Source organism: Sus scrofa, chromosome 5 (genome assembly GCF_000003025.6).
Source record: "Sus scrofa isolate TJ Tabasco breed Duroc chromosome 5, Sscrofa11.1, whole genome shotgun sequence".
In the NCBI taxonomy this organism is placed as follows: domain Eukaryota; kingdom Metazoa; phylum Chordata; class Mammalia; order Artiodactyla; family Suidae; genus Sus; species Sus scrofa.
In genome coordinates this window covers 90,462,624-90,488,934 of record NC_010447.5, presented here as the reverse complement: position 1 = coordinate 90,488,934, position 26,311 = coordinate 90,462,624, and the positions used below count along the sequence as shown (strand labels likewise).

The 26,311-nt window shown below is 42.1% G+C and overlaps 1 long non-coding RNA gene across 1 annotated transcript; it reads left to right on the top strand.

Moving 5' to 3' along the window:
- LOC110260820 lies at nucleotides 8,492-14,009 on the top strand. The gene is made up of 3 exons (XR_002344327.1): nucleotides 8,492-9,147; nucleotides 11,410-11,977; nucleotides 12,239-14,009. It is a non-coding gene; the product is annotated as an uncharacterized LOC110260820 (long non-coding RNA).

Sequence of the window (26,311 nt, the reverse complement as noted above, 5' to 3'; positions counted from 1 at the left end):
CCAATGCATAAGCACCGCACTGAGAGCCAGGGCTGTGCGGATCCCTCTTGCTTCCCCGAAGCACCCAGCGCAAGGCCTTGCGTGGAGGGGGTGGGCAACTGAGGTTTGTGCATCAATGTATAAATGGAGGAGTCAAACTGCACCATTTTCACGGAGGACGTTAAATGTCATTCTTCTCGAAATGTGACCAGGCTGCTCAACCTACTGAAACTTTCATAATGAACCGCCTACCAACACAATCGTGTATGAATATCCCCTGTGTTCCCCAAATCCTTTGTGACCTATGGACACAATGCCGAAAATGAGTCATGCTTCTACCACTGCTCCCACACAAGTGGTATTTTTAATACTCCAGCATTTCCTGAAGTCGCACTCTCAGGAAATGGTTTTTGCAATAATGGCCTCCCCCTCCCCCTGTTCCCTTCACCCCCACCCCGAACCCCAGAATAGCTGAACAGGTGTTTACATACCAAGAATTACCCCAAACACGTCACAACCTGTCTTCTATTTCCTATCAAAGTCACAAGGATAACCTCTTGTCCTTTGGAGTTCAAAAGGAGTATTTGTGTTTTATTTACATCTAGAAACAGTTTATTCTTAAAACTGGCAGCAGCCTCCACCCACCAAGACTAAATCAGTATAACCCAGTGGTTAAGGTTACGGCTTCCAGGGTCCAATAGCCCTGGAGACTGAATTTTGACTCCACCACTAACTGTGGTTCCAGGCAACTCATTTAGCCTTTGAGAGCCTCAATGTTCTCATTCGTAAAATGGAAATAACAGAAGAAACAATCCCTTGGAATGTTGTGAACATCAAATAATAAAACCTCTATAAACGGCTGACCCCTGGCCTGATAAACAGCACATGTTCAATATTTGCTAATGGTATTATTGCGTCAAGTCTGCCTGGAGCTCAGGCCTGGTCAGTCTCTCTTGGACACTGTTTACCACCATGTGGTCCCTGTGACTGCGGGGAGCTTTAGACGTCCAGATACTTTCAAAAGCTTCCCTGGCCCAACTCCTTTTTAGGAGCACTGCCTGGCCACCCTCTGTGAATCAGAAATGTCAGGGAGAACGGGGGCCAGAAGGAAAGAAGGGATGGGTAGGAAGAGAGGGAGATGATAAAACTACCTGGTCTCACTCAGGTTCAAAGTCAACAGAGAAGCTGCATCATGAGCCTGGGAGGACTGGTATTTACTCAGTGAAGCTCCTTGGAACCATCATTACCAAAGTCTACGCTTCTCTGGAAATGAGTAGGTTTGTCTTACATTTCTTTTTAACAAGGGAAACCCAAAAGCAATGATGATGCTGAAAATGGCAATTTGGCTCTGGGAAACAGGCTCCCACTATTCTCATCAGACAATTTGATAAGATTCCCAAAGAACTTTCCAGGCTCTCCAAACAGCACAGGACAGAGTAGCCGACTCTCAAGAGGACACCCTGGGTTTCAGCCAAGCTATGACTGCCCTGGAAGGTAAAATCCAACGGCTCAGACACAAGGGGGGAGAGTGGGATGCATACATCCCCAATCCACCATCCAGCCATGCAAACTCATGGAGGAGCACACACAAAGCTACTCCAGAAGAACTGCTTCTCAGGCACAGAAATGAAGAAAAAGATCCCACTGGCACTGCAGGGAAACCGCAGTAAGTCAGCACACTCTGGCCACAGCAACCAGCAATGGACTGGCTCAGGCTGAGCAAACCTTTCTGAGCACATGGCATAAGAGCAAACCCTCCAAGGCTCAGGCTCCGTGAGGGGAAAGGATCAACAACAAGAAAACATGAACCCATCTCCTAAATGGTATTTCACGGCCCATCAAAGGAGCAGCCCCTGCATAGAGGCTGGCGGAAGATACTCTGGCAATTCAGATATGTCGCCAGTTTAGGCGAGGGAACACTGTCCATGGGGTCTCTCTACTTATGAAGGCAGCACTTTGCATAACAGATGTTTCCTGCAGAGTCTTTACTTGGCATAATTCTTTCTGGACCCAATAATGAGAGTTACTCTCAGTCCTCACTGAAGGTCCTAATTATTAGGAAGATAAAGCAGCCAATACCTCTATAAATCAGCAAGTAGGATTAGCATGATGGACAAGGAGCCCTCCCTTTGCATCAGATCTCCTGCTCTGCATGTTATATCCACCATCTGGGCTTTAGTTTCTTTTATAAACTTTTTCTTTAAGGAGATATCCTGCGGGTTCTTTTGAATACTCCCAGCCCAATTTTTTTTTCTTTTATAATTCTTAGTTGAGAATTACACATGCAATAAAGTACCCAAAGAGATATAGTATTCCTACTTAGACATTTATACCTTTCAGGGAGTGGAAGATGGTGGTGGAGTGATACTGATTCACTCTCTGTATCAGCATCAAAGGCCATTTTATAGACGTAAAATCTAGACAGTCAAAGGCACGGAGAACATGTCAGGCATAGCAGTGGGATGAGAGCTCCAAAGTCCTGACTCGTGATGTTTAGTTATCATGTTTACTCTCAGAGTATCCCACTGTGAGCCCATGGAACAGCTCTCCAGATGGGGACAAGAATCACAGACAAGAGTGGAAAGAAGCGGTAGTCTGCAAAGAGATTTTTTAGGTCACAAGCAAATGACTAAGAAAGATGAGTACTAGCTTGTCTGGGGAATTATAAATCCCAGGACCTTCAGGACCTGCCGTAATGTAGTAGCTGTTATTGACTGGGTGCTTATTGTGTGCCAAGCATCGCACAGAGAGTTTAACGTGGATTATCACATTGAATCATCAAAGAAACCCATGAGACGGACACTTTTATTAGCCAATTTTACTAATTTGAGGTCCAGGGAGATTAAACTAATTTCCCCAAGTTATAGTTCGAGAGTAGCAGAGCTGGGATTTGAACCAAGGCCCAGAGATTTCACCATACCATTACTCAGTTTCCCACAGCCACCTCCACCTAACTCTGCAACCAAGGCACCACCATGCCTTGAAAAAAATGCCCTGCTCCAGCCAGATGGCACTTCCCTTATGCCCCTGTTGATTGAGCCTTCAGTTTGGTCTGTCTGGTCTTAACCCTCCTCTCTACTGTGGAAATCCATCCTTCAAGCCCTAACTCAAACACCACTTTCTAGCAATTCCATTCCATACAGAAAATCCTCCTCTCGGAATCCATATAAAAGGTGTCATCCATTCCACTCATCAGGAATCTTCATTATTTAAAAATGTAAGCGTCATTCATGCATTCATTCCATGACATATACATGCAGTGTCCTTTCTCCTCAAATGTCTGTCAACAGGGAGAAGTTGAGAACTACATTTTTTTTTTTTTGCTATCTTTCAAATTATTTATCAATGTACAAACTTTAAAGGTCAAATAATGTGGTTCTGTACAGTGGCCATGCAAATGATATGACATTAGAGCCACATCGTAGATTTGATGGCTAAATTGTCCTCCTCACTTATTTCCCAAGCATTTGACCCAGTCTTCCCCAGTATGAGTTCCCTTTTGAAAGATGTTTGCCCTCATATGACCATAACATTCTGTCTTCTCTTTTTCCACACTGAGATATTAGTAACTATGAATGTGTGAAGGGGCATATATATGCGTGTGAAAAACAAGTTTTGAAAAGGCAAAGACATAAGATGATAGCCCATTGCACCTGCATTAAGCAAGCACCCAGGGTGGTGTTACTTGGAGGCCAACCAGCAAACCTGCCTGGGAAGCGAGCCACTTTCTCAGGCTGCTGCTCAGCCTGGTGTGTTGACAACCTTGGGAGAGAAGACGTTAATTGGGGTCATAAAGTACTCTCTACCCCCATTCCCTCTGAGCTGCTTGCTTACAGTCTGAAATCGCTGAACAGGTTCTGCAGGGTTTTCTTGTCCATTTGCTCAGCTTGACTCAAAAGGGAAAGTCCCAAGTTCACCCAACTGTAAACAGTACCTCCCAAGGTCAAACTGGTGAGTCTGCACAGCGGTTAGGGGCAGTGAGGGTGGGAGGGCGCTTCTGGATGTAACAGATGAGAGAAACACATTGCCCGTGGAGTGTCCTGCATGCTGCACAGAGGGAAAAAGTGAAGAGCAAACAAATCAGGAAGAAGAGTGCTCACAGTGACTTCTTATAGTTTTCTGGGCAAATATGAAGGTGGATGTATTAAAAAATAATTAGACTTTTGACCTTTGCTTTATCCACTGTGACTTTTTCTGTCATTATATAAATACTATTTGAAGTTACAAAGAGCACCAGCCCTTGGCTAGTAAAGCTAGATATTAGCAAAAGTTAGTTAAGGAAGTCAATGAACTAGCCAGGGTTAGGCTGTCTTGAGATAAATACATGAAACTGAGCTCCAAATGCATGGCTCTGATATATTCAATTCACTGACAGGTACTGGGCACTACTTTGCACCCTGCCCCTGGGGACAGAACACTGAACAAGTTCAAGCTCTAGTCTCCAGGAGCTTGCAGTAGGGACAGAGTAATAAACATGCACAAGGTCACCTAGACACAGTTAAGTCCAGACAAACACAGAAGGCAAGAATGAGAAGACCCTGATTTTTTTTTCTCTTAAATCGAACTAGAGTTGATTTATAATGATTTGTTAGTGAAAACCCTCTTTTCAATGCTTGAATTTTTAAAAACACTATTCACTGATTTTTTTTTAAGTCTAAATATTTGAACTTCAGGCATATTTTTGCCTTTTTCTAGCTATAAAATCTGAGTCAAATCACAACACCCATTGGACCTTTCGATTTCCCCATCTGTAAAACTAGAGTGTTGGTTTAGACCAGGGGTTAGCAAACGACAGCCTGAGGGCCAAATCCAACTCCAACCTGTTTTGTAAATAAAGTTAATTGGAACACACCCCATGCCTGTTCATTTACATATTGCCTAAGGCTGCTTCCATTCTAGTTAATGCAGTTGTGACACAAGGTTCACGAAGCCTAAAATATTTACTATCTAATCCTTTACAGGAAATGTTTGCTGACCTCTGGCATAAACCATCTCTAAGGCCTCTTGCAGAGGTTTACAAGATTTATGTGGACAGACGAAAGCACTCTGAACACTGAAGATAACCATACAAATGGAAGGAATTATCAAAAGGTGCTTGTTGGTTCCAGGAAGATAACAGTTGTGCTCGCTCATTCTCATCAACAGCAAATATTTAAGCCAATGAGTCTCTCTTCTGGATTCATATAAGAATCAATTAGAGATTTTTTTTTTTAAATGTCAATACCCAGGACTTAGTGTGTAAAGTTTCTAACTTAATTGGTATAGAGTGAGGACCTGGTATCAGCATTTTTTAAAAACTCTCCAGAAAAATTCTAAAATGCACTCAGGGTTAAAAAATGCTGATTTATTAAAGGCTTGAACACAATACTATGATTGACTTTGAGACTATAAGAAGTAATAGTTCTTTAAGTAATTTTAGATTGGGTTGTATGAGCTTGACATATAACACAGTTAATAAAACATACATAATAGTATTGCCGTGTTAAATAAGCTATTTTGGTAAGTGGTCCCCAAACTCAGATCTTCAGAGTTTTACAGGGCTGGAAGCATAGGAATTGTCCTAAGAACTTGTTAAATACATGGCTTTGGCAGCCCAGCCCCAGAGATTCTGATTTGATATATCTGGGAAGAGAGCCAAGCATATATATATATATATATATATATATATTTTTTTTTTTTGGGGGGGGTCTTTGTCTTTTTTTTTAGGACCACATCAGCGGCATATGGGTCTATTTGGAGATGCTGCTGCTGGCCTATGCCACAGCCACAGCAACATAGGATCCCAGTGGTGTCTTCAACCTACACCACAGCTCACAGCAATGCCGAATCCTTAACCCACTGAGCGAGGCCAGGGATTGAACCTGCAACCTCATGGTTCCTGGTTGGATTCGTTTCCGCTGTGCCACGAACTCTGCAAGCATCAATATTTTAAAAGCTACAGTGATGAGTCCATTGAGTAGCCAGGCTTGTGAATCACATCTAGACAAATTACTGGCATAGGGATTCAGAATTAGATAGAGAACTCTTAAAGATAAGTCCCTAAACTTTTTATCTTTGACTCTATAAAGTCTAGCCCAGCATCTAGAATTTAGTAGGTATTTGGCAAATGTTTAATAACTAGATCTTAATTTAGGGAGTGACCAGTGAGTGTTTTGGTGTACAGAAACACCGGATTTAGGGATTTAAGTTTGACCTTGAAAGAGATAACATGAGACTCATGTTCTATATGTTAAATGACCCTCAACTGAAACCTTCCCACCTATGCCTCACTCTACACTGACTACCACCCTGACAAAAACATGGTTACTGGGGGATCATCAAGCCACTGGGGCCCCCTCAGTCAGAATGAAGTTCACATGATTGCTTAAATCTTTTTTTCCAGGAAAAGCTCTTTTATAACAACTGCAGGGTTACTGCCCCATAAACTCACCTTCAGTGTGTTGACACCTGCAATGATTAGACAGGGCTGAGCAAAGTGCCTTTTTACAGTCTGTAGGGAATAGTACCGAAACATAAATAACCACCGCATCTCATTACAAAGTCCTGTATATGCAAAACATACTGCTCCGAGGGCCACAATGAGACTAGCACTTGCCGTGCCCATTAACTTCAAAGGGAAATTGAAGCCAAATCTGGGGCCACATGCTCCCTGTACTTCTACTTAAGCAAGTCAGATGACGTCTATTTTCACATTAAGTTAATTTCTGAAACAGCCTACATGGTCATTTTTGCTCTGGACTCAGTAATTCCCCTAGGCGGCCACCCTCAAGCACACCTGTGAGATATTTTCCACCTACAATTTCTTGGGTTTCAGACCCCAAACATCTCCTTCTTAAAGAAAGATCCTTTGAAATGGCTGAGTGAGAGCCTCCCCCTCGCTCACGATGCGATGCATGTGTCTTGTGTGAGGGCAAATGGCTACTAAAGCGGCCAGAATAAAAACTAAGGTGGACATTGGAAGACTGAGATGATAGGCAAGGAAGCTGTAAAGGAGAGAGTTCTGAAGGCTTCACTGTCTCAATTATTTCTATTCTGTTGGCAAATTGCCCCACATCCATGACATGCAGCTCTAAACTTCAGTGGTTCGGGGCAGGAGGCTATACATAGCCTTCTGAGAAAGAGACACATTCAGAAATCTTACTGTGCCTACATGAGGCTTCTATGACAAAGTAGATCCCAAAGCTATGATTTATTTAGTGAGATGGTGTCCTCTGGTCAGGATGCAATTTAGGCAGAGATGTAGGGAATGGCTGGCAACATGGAGTGGGCTCAAGGGCCTGGGAAGACCCCTCTGTTCAAATATGTCCATACTGATAAGTTAGTGCAACCACCATAGAAAACAGTATGGAGGTTCCTCAAAAAACTAAAAATAGAGTGGCCATATGATTCCAGCAATCCCACTCCTAGGCATATACCCACACCAAAATATAATCCAAAAAGATACATGCAGCACTACTGACAATTAGCCAAGACATGGAAACAACCTAAATGTCCACTGACAGATAAATGGATAAAGAAGGTGTAGTACACATACACAAATAGAATACTACTCAGTCATAAAAAATGAAATAATGCATTCACAGTAACATGGATTCAAGTAGAGATTAGCATACTAAGTGAAGTAAGTCAGACAGAAAAAGATAAATACCATATGTATCACTTATATTTGTAATCTAAAATAAAACATGACCCAAATGAACCTTTAAGAAACAGACTCAGAGAGCAAAGTTGTAGTTGCCAATGGGTGGCGGGAGAGAAAGATGGAGTGGGAGTTTGGGGTTAGCAGATACAAATGCAGACTGGATAAAAAACAAGATCCTATTGTATAGCACAGGGAACTATATTTAATATTCTATGATAAAACATATTGGAAAATATTTTTAAAAAGAACATACAGGAGTTCCCATCGTGGCGCAGTGGTTAACGAATCCAACTGGGAATCATGAGGTTGCGGGTTCGATCCCTGCCCTTGCTCAGTGGGTTGAAGATCCGACGTTGCCCTGAGCTGTGGTGTAGGTTGCAGACGCGGCTCAGATCCCGCGTTGCTGTGGCTCTGGTGTAGGCCGGTGGCTGCGGCTCCGATTCAACCCCTAGCCTGGGAGCCTCCATATGCCGCGGGAGTGGCCCAAGAAATAGCAACAACAACAACAACAACAACAACAACAAAAAAAAAAAAAAAAAAAAGACAAAAAAATAAATAAATAAAGTTCTTTAAAAAAAAAAAAGAACATACATATATATATGTATCTGAACCACTCTGTTGTACAGCTGAAATTAAGACATTATAAGTCAACTGTACTTCAATAAAACAATTTAAAAATAAAATTAAGGAGTTCCCGTCGTGGCTCTGTGAAAATAAATCTGACTACTATCCATGAGGACGCAGGTTCGATCCCTGGCCTCGCTCAGTGAGTTAAGGTGTAGGTCACAGATGTGGCTCAGATCTGGCGTTGCTGTTGCTGTGGCATAAGCCAATGGCTACAGCTCTGATTGGACCCCTAGACTGGAAACCTCCATATGCCATGGGTGTGGCATGTGCCACCCTAAAAAGACAAAAAATACAATAAAATTAAATTAAAATCTTTTTAAAAATATGTCCTTACTGATTAAGTGTTAATTGGGACCCCATCATGAGAACCCAGTGCCTCCCTGTCACAGAGGCATGTACCACAGAGAAAGCACAGGCTGGAGGACTGAATGGGCAGAGAGTCACTTGGATGAAGGAAGTGGTCCACAGAGGGTCAGAAATGTCCCTCCAGCAAGTCGCAGTTCGGATGATAAAGACAATTAAAACAAGTGACCTCCTACATAAAATGAACTGATTTTTCTCTCTCTTTCCAGCAGGATCAGAATTGTTTGGCATGGAGCCAGGGGTGGACAGCTGGCTATATATTGACTACAAGGTCCATCAACTCTCAAAAGCAGAAACTGAAGCAGGAAACACCCAAGTCCTCAGGAGAAGGATGGGTGGGACAGAGATGCCAATTCCACTGGGAAAGATTAGAAGGGATTTTTATTTTTGGCCATTTTCCAAGTCTGAGCACATTACGTGATGTTCTCTGGACCGTGGAGAGAATTAAAATCATCATGCTCACTGAAGCTCCAGGACAGCAGGAAGGTGGGAAGTTGTGAAGCCCGAATCACAAAATGCCCCCTCCAGGTTATCAGGTGAGTGGGTGGTTATTCAGAAGCAAAGGCAAAAGGATTATAAGTGCCCATATAATTCTGATATGTATATGACAAAAGATTTTCAGATTATGAAAATTCTAAATAGCATTCTGTAGTGGGATCACGTCTCCATGGTTCAAATATATCCAGGAGAGCTGTTAACTCAGCAAAGTACTATAAAACTAATTACCTAGAGGGACACAAGAAACACTGCACAGACTATGGTGTAAGGTATACGTTAAACTCTGACCTCTCAAGGGATCTTCTTCTTTCAAATATTCTTGAGATAAATAATACTTTAAATTATTAACATTTTAGTATGTAGAGTCCTTCTAGTGACAGATTGGGCCCAGGATTGAGGTTTCATGCTTTAGCAGAAGTGAGATGAGATTCTAATAAAGGAAAGATATGGGAGAAGGCAAGATAAGCCCAGTATAAGCAGAAGTTTTATGATGAATCTCACAGATATTTCTGGGCATCACCAACAATACAATGCACCAGGCATTTAGGAGGATATAATATGAAGAAAGATACCAATGTCACCCTCAACTAGCTCAAAATATAGTGGGAGAAATAGCATCAATAGAACTATGCAGTGAGACAAAGTCAGGTAAGTGTCATGGACTTGGCACAAGGGCCCACAGCATCGGCATCATCTAGGATCTTCTTACAAATGTAGAGTCTCAGGCCCCATAGAGAACTTCCAGAATTATGACATGCAAGTAGGAAAATTCCCTCCATGATTTGCATGCACATCTGAGAAACACGGGACTCAAAAAACACCTAGAAAAGGTCTCTTGCCAGAGAAAAGGAGAGAATAAGGAAAGGGTAAGCGAGAAGCAAAGAGGTGTGTATTTTCTTGGTGAGAAAAAGCAGCAGTGCCTCCAAGGTGCCAGGGTGACCACGGAGGGCAAGGTCTCCAGAGGGGAGTGGGTGTGGAGGAGAGAGAGTGGGGTAGAAGTGGGGACAGCAGGTGCAGGTGCTTTTCGTCCGCTGGAACAGGGGAGGATGAGCTTGGTTCTGCTATTTGAGGCCACCAGCAGAGGCGACTTTCAGTTTCCATTTGAGGCAGCCTGGGTAGGTCCATTCCAGATATGCCAAAATCACAAGGGTGGAGTGACTCATCTCCAAGCGGCTTCCTACCAAATTCCCCAATCTCCATTTGACACCTTCTCCTTAAGCCTCTGCCTCATGGCCCCCGCTATCCCCACCAAACTGCTCTGTCTCATTCTTCTCTGACTGAGATCGCCAGACGAAGGGTCCCTCAACTTCCCTCTTCTCTAGTATGCTGTTTCTCTCCATCTTTGCTCTCCTTGTTTGGAGAGAATGCCTCCTTCATTCCAAAACTAACTCTAACTACCCACGTGATCCCTCTCTTTCAGAAACTTGTTGCACCAACCACATTCGCTCTTGTTCATTTAATTTCTTCCTCACTGCTCCTTTAACTACTGACTCAAGTCTCCCATTTTCTGAGGATTTCTCATTCAATCTTGCTTATCTTTTCAGCTAACCTCCACCGCTTTGGAATTTTACATCCAGACTTCTCGGTTGGATCATCACTGATTTCCCCTCCTTGTGATCCACTCAAACCTCAGCCCCTGTTTTTTGGATTCCTGGCCTGTGTGTTTCGGCCCCTGCTATACCCTCCCTCCATTCCAGAATGCTCACACCTCTGCCTGGCAGTGTGCTATGCACCTGCCAGGTTTCCAGATGCTGCATCCCTCTCCCCGACCCTCACCTGGAGTGCAACCCTGTATCAATTTAAAGACTCACCCTGAGAGTTCCCTTCGTGGCTCAGTGGTTAACGAATCCGACTAAGAACCATGAGGTTGAGGGTTCGATCCCTGGTCTTGCTCAGTGGGTTGGGGATCTGGCGTTGCCGTGAGCTGTGGTGTAGGTTGCAGATGCAGCCCGGATCCCTCATTGCTGTGGCTCTGGCATAGGCCAGCGGCTACAGCTCCGATTTGACCCCTAGCCTGGGAACCTCCACATGCCACGGAAGTGGCCCAAGAAATGGCAAAAAGACAATAAATAAATAAATAAATAAAAATAAAAAATAAAAAAAAATAAAAACTCACCCTGAATCAGGCAGACTAGACATCTCCTCTGAGATGTGGCATTTGCTGAGACCTGCTCCTGCTCCAGGTTCAAGCACATCTTGATTATAGGAACCATTTTGAATCTCATGTGTGGGCCCAGTTTGGCTCCAGCACTGGTTTCATTTTCACACATCGCATTTATTGAACATTTACTATGTTCCAGGCTCTGTGGCACTTCCTACACATGATGTCACTCATTCCTCCCCGTGTTTCTGTGCTGGCGAGCACCACAATTAGCAGACCTGTTACAGAGGGTTGGAGAAATTTGTCTGAAGTCACACAGCCAACAGATGGTGGAATCAAGACTCAAACCAGGTCTTCTGACTCTAGTAGCTATGCTTGATAAATAGCTATAACTTTTAACAAAAGGGACAGTGGGGGACATGTGAGTATGGGGGTGTGGGTGTGATGGGTTGATGGCCGAAAGCTTTCTGGGACCCTGCTACTCATGCTAGATTTTCTGGTCCTGATTAGCTGCTCCATGGCTGCCAGGAGCTGTTATTATCACTCACTCCTATGCCCTTGTCACTGGGCCTGTGGGGACCTGCCCTTCCTTCCTGCTCTTGGCCCTGTGATGTTGACAGCTGTACTGGGAAATCACATGCTGGCTGCTGCCACAATTACCAGACACAGACTGTAAGTGCCTCCCTGGACGTCCTGCCACCCTGTCTCATGCCGGCCCCTACACAGGTGCTCAGGCCACGGCTTTGCTCCATCTGTTTTACTTCTGTGTAAGTAACCCAGTTTTCTCTATGCCATCACTTCTCCATGGAGTCTTTTCTCTGGTTCTGCCTGACAGAATTCATTCTTCTTACCCTCTGTTACAGTCCTTTAACTCTTGACTTATGCTCTCTTTCTGGCTCTTTCCTTAGCCTACCTTAGATTAAGTTAATGCCTCACCAGTTTTGCTAAACTCCTTTTAATATTGAACTTTTTTCAAATTTAAATATTCATTGTACTGAATTAATCAGAACACACTTCTCAAAACACAGGTGGTATGAAAAAGCCCAAAGTTTGTTGAAGAAGGAGAAATGCGCCGAGAGAATAAAAACAATGATGATCAGAACAATAAAAATCAATAAGCAACATTTTCAATGTGTTTTGCAATCACCAAACACCAGACTCACTGCCTGGCCTCCAGTGTCTTGGAAGACGAGTTCTGTGACTCACTGTAAACCACACGATAGGACTCAACTCCCAGACTCTGGCTTCAAACTCTATCTTCTAAAAATGCCTTCTAAAGAAAAGATTTCTGTCTCATCAGTCAGCTCATCTGGCATTTGAAAACCTCAAGCAGAAATTCCCCAGGTCAGCATTATGCATTCTCCAAGACCAAGCTTCTTCAAACAGAAACCAAAAACAATGAAAACTAAATACCAATGGCTTCTGGCTTCTCTTCAGCGATAACAAGTCTTCATTCTTTTTCTCTGTTCCATGTGAAAAGTTATACCCCCAAAGGGGAGCTGTGGGCTTTCCAATGGTGGAGCAGAGATGGGGGCTTAGGGAACGAAACCTTCAGAAATAACCTTCTCCTTCCTCCCTCTACCCACATTGAGAACATATTCATTTCACTGAATTTAAAGTCAATGAGACCATAAAGGACCAGTTCTGTATTTTGTTTTCTTATGCTGCTGCTTCTAGAGCAAAACTAAATAAGTGACACATCAACTCTTTAAGGATCTTGTTTCCAACGAGAGAACCGAGGATACACGTTCTGAGGACATTGGTTTATTCAAGATGATGTGACAACTTTAGAAAAAAAAAATCCCCTTAATAAAAGAGGTTTATAGGCCAAATGGACTTCCCTTTCTGGTCTAAATGTCATGTTTGTGAAAGTGGTGTGGTATAAATAGCAAAGTGGGGAAACGAGAAATTATCCCTCCGCTGAATAAATCAGACTCTTAGCTGACCCTCCCTCACAAGGCTGGTGCTTTCTAAGCTCTCAGGTTTCCACTCAAACATCACCTCTCAGGAGTCACCTTCTAAAATCGCTCCTCCACTACTTTTTATCCCCTTACCCTCCTCTTTATTTGAGTAATAGTATTATCACTAGCTGGCATTTTATTTTTGTTTACTTGTTTATTATCTGTTTCCTTCTACTAGAAGATAAGCTCTTTATGTGAATGTGTCTCTGTTATTGCTGTTTTCCTGGAAACCGGCTTCCTAAATTCAACTCCCTAAATAAACATTTAGGACGCCACTTATAAATAAAACAATTCTGTTTTCTCTACACATGCTGGAGAAACTGTAGGATCTGGAGATACCATTAAAGATAAACAGGAGACCAAAGTTAGTTCATTGAGAAGGATTTTCCACTTCAGACACTACAAAGAGGGGTCTCCTCACTCAGAATTTTTCTGTTTTCTCAGCATCGCAAGCAAAACACAGTATTTGGGTAAGAAAAAAAAAAAAGTCCAATAAGTCTATGCCTTATCTCAGACATCAAAGAAAAGAAAGTGAAACAGAGAAACACTGGTTCCAGATTTGCTGGAAAGAGTCTTAAAAAGGTGCCTGAAACCCACTCTGCAGGTTCCTTTTAATGGTTCAATTTGGTTTTTAAAGCTTTTTCTCTTCAGTGCTGAGGAAGATTCATTTATTCATTCAACCAACAGCTCTGAAAGTCTAAGGGAATGCCCCCCAACCTTCTATCATTTTCTAGTTAATTACACTGTGTCGATTTCCTAGCAGGTACTTACCTCTTTGTAAAGTTATATATATTCTTTTCTTATTAAGGCTACATCTGTGGCCTATAGAAATTGCAAGGCCAGGGGTACAATCAGAGCTGCAGCTGAGACCGACGCCACAGCCACGGCAAAGTTGGATCCAAGCCATATCTGTGACCTACACCACAGCTTGCAGCAATGCCAGCTCCTGAACCTGCTGAGCGAGGCCAGGGCTCAAACTGACACCCTCACAGACGCTACATCGGGTTCTGAACCCACTTAGCCACATGGGAACTCCTAGGTAAAGTTTTGGTCTTAATGTTTTACATATTCATTGATTCTTCTGGGTAGAATATACGCTCCATGAGCTCAAGAGTCTTGTCTCTTCTCCACTGATGCTTCTCCAGAACCGAAGAGTTCAGTTTCCAACACACGGACATTTCGAAAGAGGGAGCCACTGAAGATGTGAAGCACTGAGGTTGCATGGGCTCTCGAAGGGCTTTCCTGACATCTCCTGCCTCACTTGGACATTCTCGTTTTTCTGAATACTGTTTGCCCCCAGCAGCTCTTCCCTATCACCAGGAATTCAGTCTCTAGGGTGCTCTTCCCTCACAGCTGTAGAGTAAGTCCCACGGAGGCCTTCACTGCTTCATTCTACCAAACTGGCACATGCAACACAAGCTGGTTTGTGATTATGTCACGCATTCATATTTCTTCCCCAGCCAACACTGTGACCTTCCCATAGAGAAGGCCTATCTCCTAGGCCAAAGAGTAGAAGAGGGAAAGAAAGGTTTTGAACGGATGATAATAAGGTGAGTTTTTAAAACAGGAAATGTGTATGCCTCTGGTACATGTAGGCAGAAATGTCCAACAGTTTATGTGTACGGATCTCACTTCAGAAAAGAAGTCTAAGCTGAAACCATCCACTTGTCACTTGTCCGCATCCACGCGGTATGACTAACAAGTTGAGCGCCCGAGCGCACTCAGGGAGAATGCAGAGACAGAGAAGGTGAGCAGCAAAGGGCAGGGCCACGGCACACACTGACTCACTGCAGGAGCAGGTGGAGGAAGGAGGCTGAGAAGGGCCATGTCCGTGGTGGGAGAGGGACCAGAAGACCACGTCCGTGTGGCCAGGAAAGCTGACACTTCCAAGATGGCATGGCACAGAACGGTCGATGGTGGCAGAGGTCATAAAGAATCTGAAAGTAAGAGAAGACTGGAAAATGCCCACTGGCTTTGGCAGTGGAGTTTCACCACAGTAATTTCACCTGAGGAATAAACAGAAGCCTGAGAGGGACTGCACATGGACTTTGGTAGAAGATGAGTAATTCTGGAAAGTGACTTAAGACAGTGGCCTTCGCAGGCTGAGCTTTGAAGACAAGGAGAAAGACAGGCTGGGACCTAAACCGGAGCTTCTGTGGGAAATGAACTGAGGTTAGTACCCAAAGGCCGTTTCAAATTGTGCATCTGAGATGCTTACGGTTTACTGTATGCCAACGATAGTTCAAGAAGGGGTTGCTGTTTCAAAGCCCATTTTAGAATTTCATAAAGTATCAGTATCTTCTCATGGAAGAAACAAATTTCAAATTTATCAGTACATAGTAAGATATTTTGATATCCAAATGAAAAAAATCCAGGAAAAAACAGAAACACGTAAACTAATACACCTGGTTTACAAAGAAGAAGAAGAAAATCAATAGTTAACAGGAGCACTTTCTTATCTCATGGGAGGCAGCAGAAAGGCACTATGACCTGGAATACGGGCCAGCATCGAAAAAGGAGTGGAATTATGTAACTGGAGACCTACCTAAGAGGCTGCAAAGTGAGCTGGATTATGACCCAAATGAAAGCAACTACAAGGCAAATTAAGACTCCAAGAAAGGCTTGAAGAGTTTCCTAAGCACAGATGAAAAGGCCTAAATGCCATCAAAGCTTTATTTAGGGTCACAATAAGTGAAAAAACTGCATAGATACACACTGGATAGAGAAGGGAGAAGAACAGCTAAACCAAATGTTTGCCAGTATCCGAAGACTCAGCAATTATCCTATCAGTGCCCTAAAAATTGAAGGGAATAATGCCAAGGTGTAAACAATTACTCAACAGTCAGTAAATTCAAAGGTGAGATAGGTAGGCAAAACTGAAGAGAAACATTAACTCAGTGAAAGTTGTTTTTTCAGAATGCAGCCATCTAGAATTTTCTCTACAGTGTTCTCACATGGAATAGAAAAAAATGACAAAGAGACAACCAACAGATTAAACACCAATGCGCACAGTCTTTTGTATCTTCTCAAAGCAGTTTTCCTCCTTGGATCCTCGAAATACTTCAGAAGCAGGCAGTGTGCCAGAGTCCTCCCACCACCCCCGCCCCTGCACTACCCTTTGAGGGACATTTATCTTTGTGTTTTCATACAATTGGACCCTGGGAGGTAATGTTTTTCCTTGGACCTGTCTTATTTTCCTACAGCATTACGCAGACAAGCAGATTTATCAGAGACTGTAAATGCAATAGAAGAAGCAAAAGAAAAGGGGAGAAGAGGCATTTTCTATCGGTTGACATGGGTATCGTCACTTTATTAATTGAAAATATATACCTAAGCATTAAAGATAAGTGACATGGCTACCAACTTATTAATTAGAGAACTGGACAGGAGACGAAGTGACATAATGATCTCATTCCAGATTCCAACTCACGATGAGAAAAGCAACTTCCAGCACCTGCCACAGGATCAGCAGAGAATCACTACGATGTTCCATGTCCCTATGACCACAGGGCAACCTGGAGGAAGCGGTGGTCGTACAAGCACCACGAGTCACAAAACCTGACAAGATAGTCAGCATCAATTTGGTATCTGAGGTACTAGCATGTTCAGTTACTGAACACTCTTCCCGTTTCTCCCAACCCAATCCTGTCTCCCTTAATATAGCAGCAAGTATTTCTAGAGGGCTTACAACGTACTAACCACTGTTCTAAGCGGTTTTCATGTACTAAGTCACTTAATTATCACAACTCTCTACGTAGGCACTATTTTTTGCATACTCATTTATAGATGAAATGGCCTTGACACAAACAGGTTAGGTAATTTACCCAGCTGGCACATAGCTGGTGAGTGTGAGAGGAGAAATTCAAGACCAAGCAGTTTAGAATCAGAGCTCTCATGCTCAGTTACTCGGCTCTACTGTCATTTTTATTTCAGATCATAATCTTCCCTTTTCTGGACTATTAAACAGCTTCCCAGCTGGTCTTCATTCAAGTTGCCTCTTTTTACATTACTATTTTTATTTTTATTTATTTTTATTTTTATTTTTTTGTCTTTTTAGGGCCACACCTGCAGCATATGGAAGTTTCCAGGCTATGGGGTCTAATCGGAGCTATAGCTGCTGGCCTACTTCACAGTCAAAGCAATGCCAGATCCAAGCTGCAGCTGCGACCTACACCATAGCTCATGGTAATGCCAGATCCTTAACCCGAGAGAGGCCAGGGATTGAACCCGCAACCTCATGGAGTTAGATTCGTTTCTGCTGCGCCACAGCGGGAACTCCCTACATTACTATTTCTTATTATAACAATAACATGTGAATACATTCTTCAGGTAAAATATGATAATAGCATGAATTAGACAAAAACCCAGTTGGCCACCAGCCGCAATCCCAAGTTTCTCCCCAGGGACTACTATGCCTCCTTCTAGATATTTTTATGCGTATATACATACCTGAAAAAGTATGCGGTATTGTTTGATAGATTTTTTAACAAATGTGGTTAATAATTTGCAAAATTTTACGTTATAGGATTTCAAGAGCATTCTAAATCAAAAGTGTGACCATTAAAAGAAGAAATATCGGGGAGTTCCCATCATGGCACAGAGAAAACGAATCCTACTACGAACTATGAGATTGCAGGTTCGATCCCTGGCCTCGCTCAGTGGGTTAAGGATCCAGCATTGCCATGAGCTGTGGTGTAGATTGCAGACTCGGCTCGGATCTGGCACTGCTGTGGCTGTGGCATAGGCTGATTAGACCCCTAGCCTGGGAACCTCCACATGCTGCGGGTGCAGCCCTAAAAAGACAAAAAAAAAAAAAAAAAAAAAAGAAAGAAAAGAAAATAGGATGACTTGATCACCCATTGCCACTGTACATTGATTCAAACAGTTATAGATCTACAGCAGACACTCCTAACAATTCACCTAAATTATATCTACCTTGGCAGAGTCAAGGTTAATAAACATCACCATATGCCTGCTGTGTGACCCTGGGCAATTTCCTTACCTTTCTCTTTAGTTTCCTTATCTGTAGTAACGGACACGATAAAACCAGATTTAGGGAAGCCTAGATGAACTAATACATAAAAGCATCTAATAATGTGTGAGACAAGCAGTGAGTGCTCAGTAAATGTCCCGCCCTGTGCCTATTTCTCCTTCTGTCCACTCACCAACCCCTTCCTAATAATATGCCTTTGAGTTTATTTACCCTGATAAGCATTTCTCTCTTCTCATTTCCATTTGCGGCAATCTGGGCAGCAACTTCTTTCTTTTCCAGAGCTGACCGACTGTTTGGCTGGAATCAGTCCCAGGGCTCTGGGGTCTAGAGATTGCCGTCAGACTACAAAGCATTAGGGATCAAATCCAAGTGCTACAGCACATAATGGCTACAGCCATTAACAAAAAAATTCAAACTGCCTAAGCTATTTTATGGAGAGCAGTCTACACTCAAAAGTTCATAGTAGGGTTCCCAAGTACAGTGTTCTAAAACTCAAAAACCATCCAAAATTACTCATTCCCTCACAGACATAACTTGCTATGTTGAATATTAAAAGACAACTCACTCTTGAGTCTAAAGCTTTCTCCAAAGTTCCCACAATTATCATTTCAAACCAATGAATGTTATTCAAACAGGGAAAGTCTTTAACTTACTTTCGCACTGTGGTACTCTTTATCCAATCCCTACCATTTCTGCTCCCTCAAATTCTTTTAGATCTACTTAAAGTCCCCTTATTTAGGGTCTCAGAAAAACTTAGGATCTTAGGGTCTCAGAAGTCTTAGGGTCTCAGAAAAACTTGCGTTGATTCTGTCATGTATACACCCGAATAAGTCATCCTAGGGCTTTAAGAAGAATTTAAGGAGACCCAACGAAACACAATCCTTCCCCTTTATAGGTCTCACTCCTCTCCAGCACTTAAGAATGTCTCCCCACAAATCACTGGGACAGATCTATTGGGTTGCCACCTGAATGATCTCCAGGCAATTAGGTCTTTAAAGCGTGATGCCCAGCTTGATAAAAGCAGTGTTTCTACTATCTTGGTTAGGTTCCAACCACAGCCTTCGAGTGGCGATCAGTGCGAGCAGCTTATAAACCTTGCGAAAAATAAATAAATAAATGAAGTTCTTGCTTTGAGACCCTGGCAGAATCAAGAATGTTTGGCATATTTTCTTCACACACCACTGGCCTAAAGATTCTATCTTTTGCTCAAAGATTTAACAAGAGCCACCCAGTTAGAATTAGAGTCAACAGGATTAGCTAAGCCTATGACACCCCAAAGACAAGCAGCAGCTGGATTACTGGGCCAAGCTCACCTTTTTATAAGAGCTGATCTTAGAGTTCCTTATTCACAGAGTGCTCAAAACCCTGAGGAATTCACACACCACTCATGCATCATTACAAAAGAATTCCAAAGTGGAAATTAATAGCTAGGTGGACCTGAATAGGCCTAGGAATAACCATATTTCCTCACTTCTGGCTGGCTAGTTAAGCATCAGTCCTGCAGGCCAAGTAATTGTGGGCAAGTGGGCTCAGGGGACCCAATCAAGAGAGTTATTTCTGGGGAGTTCCCATTGTGGCCCAGCAGAAATGAATCTGACTAGTACCCATGAGAATGTGGGTTCAATCTTCAGCCTTGCTCAGTGGGTCAGGGATCTGACGTTTCCATGAACTGTGGTGGTAGGCTGCAGACAAGGCTCAGATCCCGCATTGCTGAGGCTACGCCATAGGCTGGGAATTGCAGCTCCAATTTGATCCCTAGCCTGGGAACATCCACACGCACTGGGTGTGGCCCTAAAATGACCAAAAAAAAAGAGACAGTTATTTCTAGACCTAGATTTTTACATTGCCCCAATCATCTTTCCTGTGTCATATATCTTTCCAAGGCTTGGTGCCCACTAACATTGAAAAATGCCTGATAATCTTAAAGTATAGCGTGTTTTATGATATTATTAGTACCTTAATTCTTCAAACTCGGAAAAGACACAAGGAGAAACACAAGCTATAAAATTCATCTCAGAATATTTCATCAGCTGACTGGTTAAGTATAATATTCCAAATGATAAGATAAAGCAAAGATGAAAACAACAAAAAGAGATACATTTCAAACTGACAAAAATCCAACCCCTTTTTTTTTTTTCTTTTTAGGGATACACCCATGGCATGTGGAAGTTCCCAGGCTAGGGGTCAAATCAGAGGTGCAGCTGCTGCCGGCCTACATCACAGCCACAGCCACAGTAACGCGGATCCAAGCCTCGTCTGTGACCGTACACCATAGCTCACAGCGACACTGGATCCTTGACCCACTGAGCAAGGCCAGGGATTGCACCTGCATCCTTATGGATACGAGGTGGGTTCATTAACTGCTGAACCACAACAGAAACTCCTAACCCATTTAAAATTAAAAATTACATTTAGATCTCCTCTCTTTTCTACAAAAAGCAATTCCACCCCAAACGTAACACAAGTTAAACCACTTAAATTACAGTGGTAGAATCAAAGCTTTGGGATGTTGAGATCTGCTTTGCAACATTCTAAGGGAACCCAGCTATACCTTTAGAAAACTTTGTTTCTTTAACTATGCAATAATTTTAAACTGTTATTTTGTTGCAGCCTTTCTCTTGGTGCTAAGGGGTGCATTTGGGAGGGATGGGGCAGAGGTTGGTAAATTTGTGGATGGAACATTTTTTCATGGCTCAGTTAAAATGGTTAATTAGGTACAACAGAGATTCCTTGGATGCTACAGGATTATATCAAACTCCTTAGTTTTGAGAGGAGTTCACTCCCATTTCAAATGATGTTCTTTAGATTTGCCACTTGGTAATGCTGAAACTACATAAGCTCTAGAGGAAAAAAAAAAATCAAAAAACACTGACAGTTTGAACATAGCAGCAGTTTTTCAAGGGCAAGAACTAGACAACCACCTAGTAAACAAAAATCTCCTTCTCATACGAATCAACACAAAACACGTTGGGAAGAGTCAGCATTATCTGCTTACGACATCAACCTTGGAAATGTCCCTGTAAACATCCTCACTAGTACTTCTTCATCCACCAGCATCTTACGACCAGTAAGACCCAATTCAGCAGCTACCACAACTGGCCCAAAATGCCTATGGGAAATTAGGCAAGTTTCTCTTCTTAAGGACAGCCACCAAAAAAAAGGTGAAGAAGAAGAAAAAAAAAAAAAATTGGACTAGAAGAATTGGGTCACAGGATGAGAGACACCATCCTCTTGAATATCATTAATTCTTGATTTTTAAGGAAACATGGTTCCCATTAGGCCTAAGAGAGTTTCTTAAATGTGACCTACATTCAAGCGTAATTATCTTTCTTTCCCAATTGGCAAACATCTACTACATAACCTTGTTATAAAATCCCATAATTAATACAGTTTTGAATGTTAAGAGCCAAATTGTTTGACCTAAAATGTAGTAAGGTACATAACAGTCAAAGACAATGAGAACAGTCCGACTACACCTTAGCCCTGCCCCCAGTGAAAACAACAGCTTTTCCTTTAGGCAACGTGACTTCTTTGATCAGTGGCAGTTATCCATGAGTTCACTGGGAGGAGAGATCAGGAACGCTATGTCCTTAACAAATATTCAGGAATAATTTTAAATATTTTTTTTTCTTTATTGATGGCTGCACCTGAAGCATAGAGAAGTTCCTGGGCTAGGAGTTGAACTGGAGCTGCAGCTGCAGGCCTATACCACAGCCACAGCAATACCAGATCCAAGCTATATTTGTGACCTATGCTGAGGCCTGTGGCAACGCCAGATCCTTAACCCACTGAGCAAGGCCAAGGATCAAACCCGCATTCCACAGAGACTATTTAAGGTTCTTAGCCCACTGAGCTACAATGAGAACTCCTAGGTATTATTTTAAAAGCACAAACAAGACTAAAACATAACACATGAAGCTTTGTGGCAGTAGAAATTTATTCTATAGACAGATTCCATTACTTATGCTATTGCATTCATTGGATTTTATCAGGTGGTATCTAAGAGATATATTGTGTCTGCAGAGAAAAGCACTGAAAGGTTTGGATCTAAGTACCAGGCTAGCACTTGCCAGCTCTCTGATCTTAACATTGTCACTCAAATCACTTCTCATCTATAAAATAGGATAGTGGCCCTATCTACTCCATAGATGACAGATTGTACACACATATTTATATTCTTCTCCACCCAGAAGCCCATTGAAATGTCAGTGAAGAATGAAAGAAGGTGTAAGCTCATTAGATAAGAAAAAATAGTGGTCATTACCTGATAAAAGACTTAAATGTTTGGAAGATAAGTAGATGGAATTGTGCTAACTGATGAAAGGCATATAAAGAAGAAAGCTTAGAGTGAAAGAAAGGGCCAGGGGTGGTGTAGCAAGAGAGATGGAGACAAGCTGCCCTGAAGAAGCCCTAAGGTGTTCAGAATTCTGAAAATTCGGGCACAATCGATGTGGAAATGACACATGAGATTGAAAAATAGTGGACGCTGATCAAAATTCTGTTTATGGGACAGTTGATGTCATTACTATGTAAATCTTAAACCCAGTCATGGTGTCGCCTTATTTTAAAATGTTAACAGAAAACCAAAGATGCCTATACCTTTGAAAAAGTTCCTAATATGGGAGCTTCTGAAAAAAATAAACAAACAGGACATACTCATTTCAAAACAAAAAGAGATAATGCGAAGAACAGAAATTTTTAGAGAAACTCTAATATCCTTAGAAAAATTCAAGAATACAATGCATCCATAAGACAAAAACAGGATATTGTGGAAAAAGAATACGGCGTTCCTTTGTGGTGTAGCAGGATAAGCCAGCACTGTCATTGCAGTGGTTCGGGTTTCCGCTGTAGCATGGGTTCAACCCCTGATCCCCCAGGAACTTCCACATGCTGCAGCCAAAAAAAAGAAAAAGAAGAACAGAGTAAGAAGGAAATTTGATTTAAAGAATATGATTTCCAAAAGAAAAAATAAAAAAAAAATTTAGAATACAGAATTGAGAAAGTCTCCCAAAAAATAAAATTTAAAAAGACAAAAGGATCAAATCAGTAGAACTAAGAAATAATTAACAGGAATTATAAAAAGTGAGTAGCAAAAATGGAAGGGAGAAAATTGTTCATTTGATTCATAGAAGATATTTTTTTTTTTTTTTTGGTCTTTTTAGGGCCATACCCACAGCATATGGAGGTTCCCAGACTAGGGGTCAAATTGGAGCTGTAGCTGCCAGCCTACATCACAGCCACAGCAACACAGGATCTGAGCTGCGTCTGTGACCTACACCACAGCTCACCCAATGCTGGATCCTTAACCCACTGAGCAAGGCCAGGGATCGGACCCGCAACCTCATGGTTCCTAGACAGATTTGTTTCCACTGCACCATGATAGGAACTCCGATAAAAGATAATTTTGAATAGCTGAAAGGTTTTTTGTTTTTTGTTTTTTTTTGTCTTTTTAGGGCTGCACCCACAGCACATGGAGGTTCCCAGGCTGGGGTTGAATTGGAGCTATAGCCGCTGGCTTACACCACAGCCACAGTAACACCAGATCCAAGCCGCATTTTCAGCCTACACCACAGCTCATGGCAATGCTGGAACATTAACCCACTAAGTGAGGCCAGGGATAGAACCTAGGTCCTCATGGGTACCAGTCAGACTCGTTTCCGCTAAGCCAGGACAGGAACTCCAAGGGCAGCTGTAAGATTTAACACTTCAGATTGGTATAGTCCCAGTAACTGTAAAAAGCCTCTATTTATGACGGTTGCTGAAAGAAAAAAGCAGAAAGAAAAAGCAGATCATCAAAGGATGAGAATCAAGCTGGCATGAAATGTCACATCAGCAATACTGATGCTCAAGAAAAAGGAACAATGTCTTTAAAATTCTGAGGAATTTTATATTTTCTATATGGACCAAATTAAATTATTATTCAAGTGTGAACATAGACCACACTTACAGGTGCTTTATACATTCAAAGAATTAGAAAAGTTGCATCTTACATATCATTTCTTAAGAATTTTGACGAGTATGTACTGCAGCAAAAGAAAAAGTAAACAAAGAAAGCAAAAGACCTGATCTCCAGAACCAGGAAACAATGAAAAGTCACATCAAGCTGATCGCTGTCGGCCAGCCTACATAACAAGAGCAGATAAGAGGCGCAAGATGAAGAGCTTCAAAAGAAAGTAGTTTCTGGAAAAACTGAACAAAAGCTCTGAACAAATTGTGAAAAATGAACAAGAAACACAAGCAAGGCAAGTAGCAAGTAGCATAAGGAAAAAAAAGAGGTAATTTGAAATCCAGAAAAAGTAAAAGCTGTATAAGAAGTATAATAATATGCTATGTGACACTGCAATAAACAAGATGAGTCCCAATGGTAACACTATTTGTTGGCTTACAATTTTGGATTCTACCTATAGGCAAAAATGGTAGAATTACGATGAGAAAGTAGAAGGCAAATGTTAATCTTGACATTGTAGTGATAGAGATTATAAGAGGTACCGACTGGGAAGGAAAAGTGGAGAGAAAAGCTGAGAAGACAGGGATGCGGAGTTCCCATGTGGCTCAGCGGAAAGGAATCTGACAAGCATCCATGAGGACGCAGGTTCGAACCCTGGCCTTACGCAGTGGATTAAGGATCCGACGTTGCCGTGAGCTATGGTGTAGGTCAAAGACTGGGCTCGGATACCGCGTGGCTGTGGCTGTGGTGTAGGCCAGTGGCTACAGCTCTGATTTGACCCCTAGCCTGGGAACCTCCATATCCCGCAGGTGTGGCCATAAAAAATAAAGTAAAAAAATAAATTAATAAGGATGCAAAATAAGTTGTACATTGTTAAAAGAAGAGGTGTTTCACATAAAGCTGCAAAAGGAATAAGTATTTTATCTAAAGGTGCAGAGGTAACCAATACAAGCCTGAAGTAGAGATAAGACTAAGGAGGTATTGTGTGACTTAAGTTATATTCTCATCAATCAGCATAGGAAGATAATCTATAACATCTAAAACTAATAACCCAAGATTTAGCAGTATAAGTAGTGCTGAGACATATATAGGTAAATAACCAAAACAAACAAACAAAAACCCCACTATAAAATGAAAATTAGGGAGTTCCCAATGTGGCCCAGTATGTTAATGATCTGGCTTGTCTCTGTAGAGGCGCCGCTTTGATCCCTGGCCAGGCGCAATGGGTTAAGGATCTGGTATTGCTGCAGCTGTAGCACAAGTCGTAGCTCCGGCTCGGATTCGATCCCTGGTCTGGGAACTTCCACATGCCATCGGGGTAGCTGAAAAAGAAAAAAAAAGAGTTATGCTATATCTGAGAAGAGACTGAAGCTAAGAAGGAGTAGACAGAGAACTACTGCTTTTCAGTGCAAGTGCTTTTATCTTTTTTTGTTGTTGTTACCATATGTGGTTTCTGCTTTGATAAAAATGTTTAAAATTATTAATATAAAAATACAAATGCGTACTTTTTTAAAACATGTGACCCACTATTATACACAAATTCATCAAATTTATGTAAACATTAAGGGACAAAATCTCCTCCTACAATATATTTAATGCTGATCTTGACTTCAGAATGGGGAGATGCTCACTTTATTTGATAAACAGTCACTCCCTCTCAAGTGTTCCAAAACCAGCAAGATGCAAAGTATCTTCAAATGTCCCCTCCATTTGGAGACATCTGTGCTCATTGATTTACAATGTGCACGCCTGCCTGATTATTTTATTATGTCACTTGCTACGGCAGGAATTATTCATTATCATTCACTAGCAAGCTGAGAACACATGGGGCTGATATCTTGATTAAGAACCCTAAACCTAAAAAGGATAAGTACCTCGCAAATTTAAAGGCAGATTTGACTCCACAACCACCATCCTTCTTCATCTGCCTTTCACAGACATTTATCACCAGGAACTACAGGTACATTTTGCGTGGAATGTCCTTTGTGAGCAGCAGAGAACAAAGGGAATTTCCTGCAAAATGATGCTGAAACACGATCGCTGATGTCTATTATCTTGCCAGCACCTTGCCTATTGAATATCGTCCCTGTCTATTACTCGGATATTGTTTCTCTGCATGGATAAGACAAAGATGGGAAATCCACTTAAGTGCTCTAACAGTACCCTCTGCTGGCTGAGTCTGAGCTGAAGAGGTGACTTG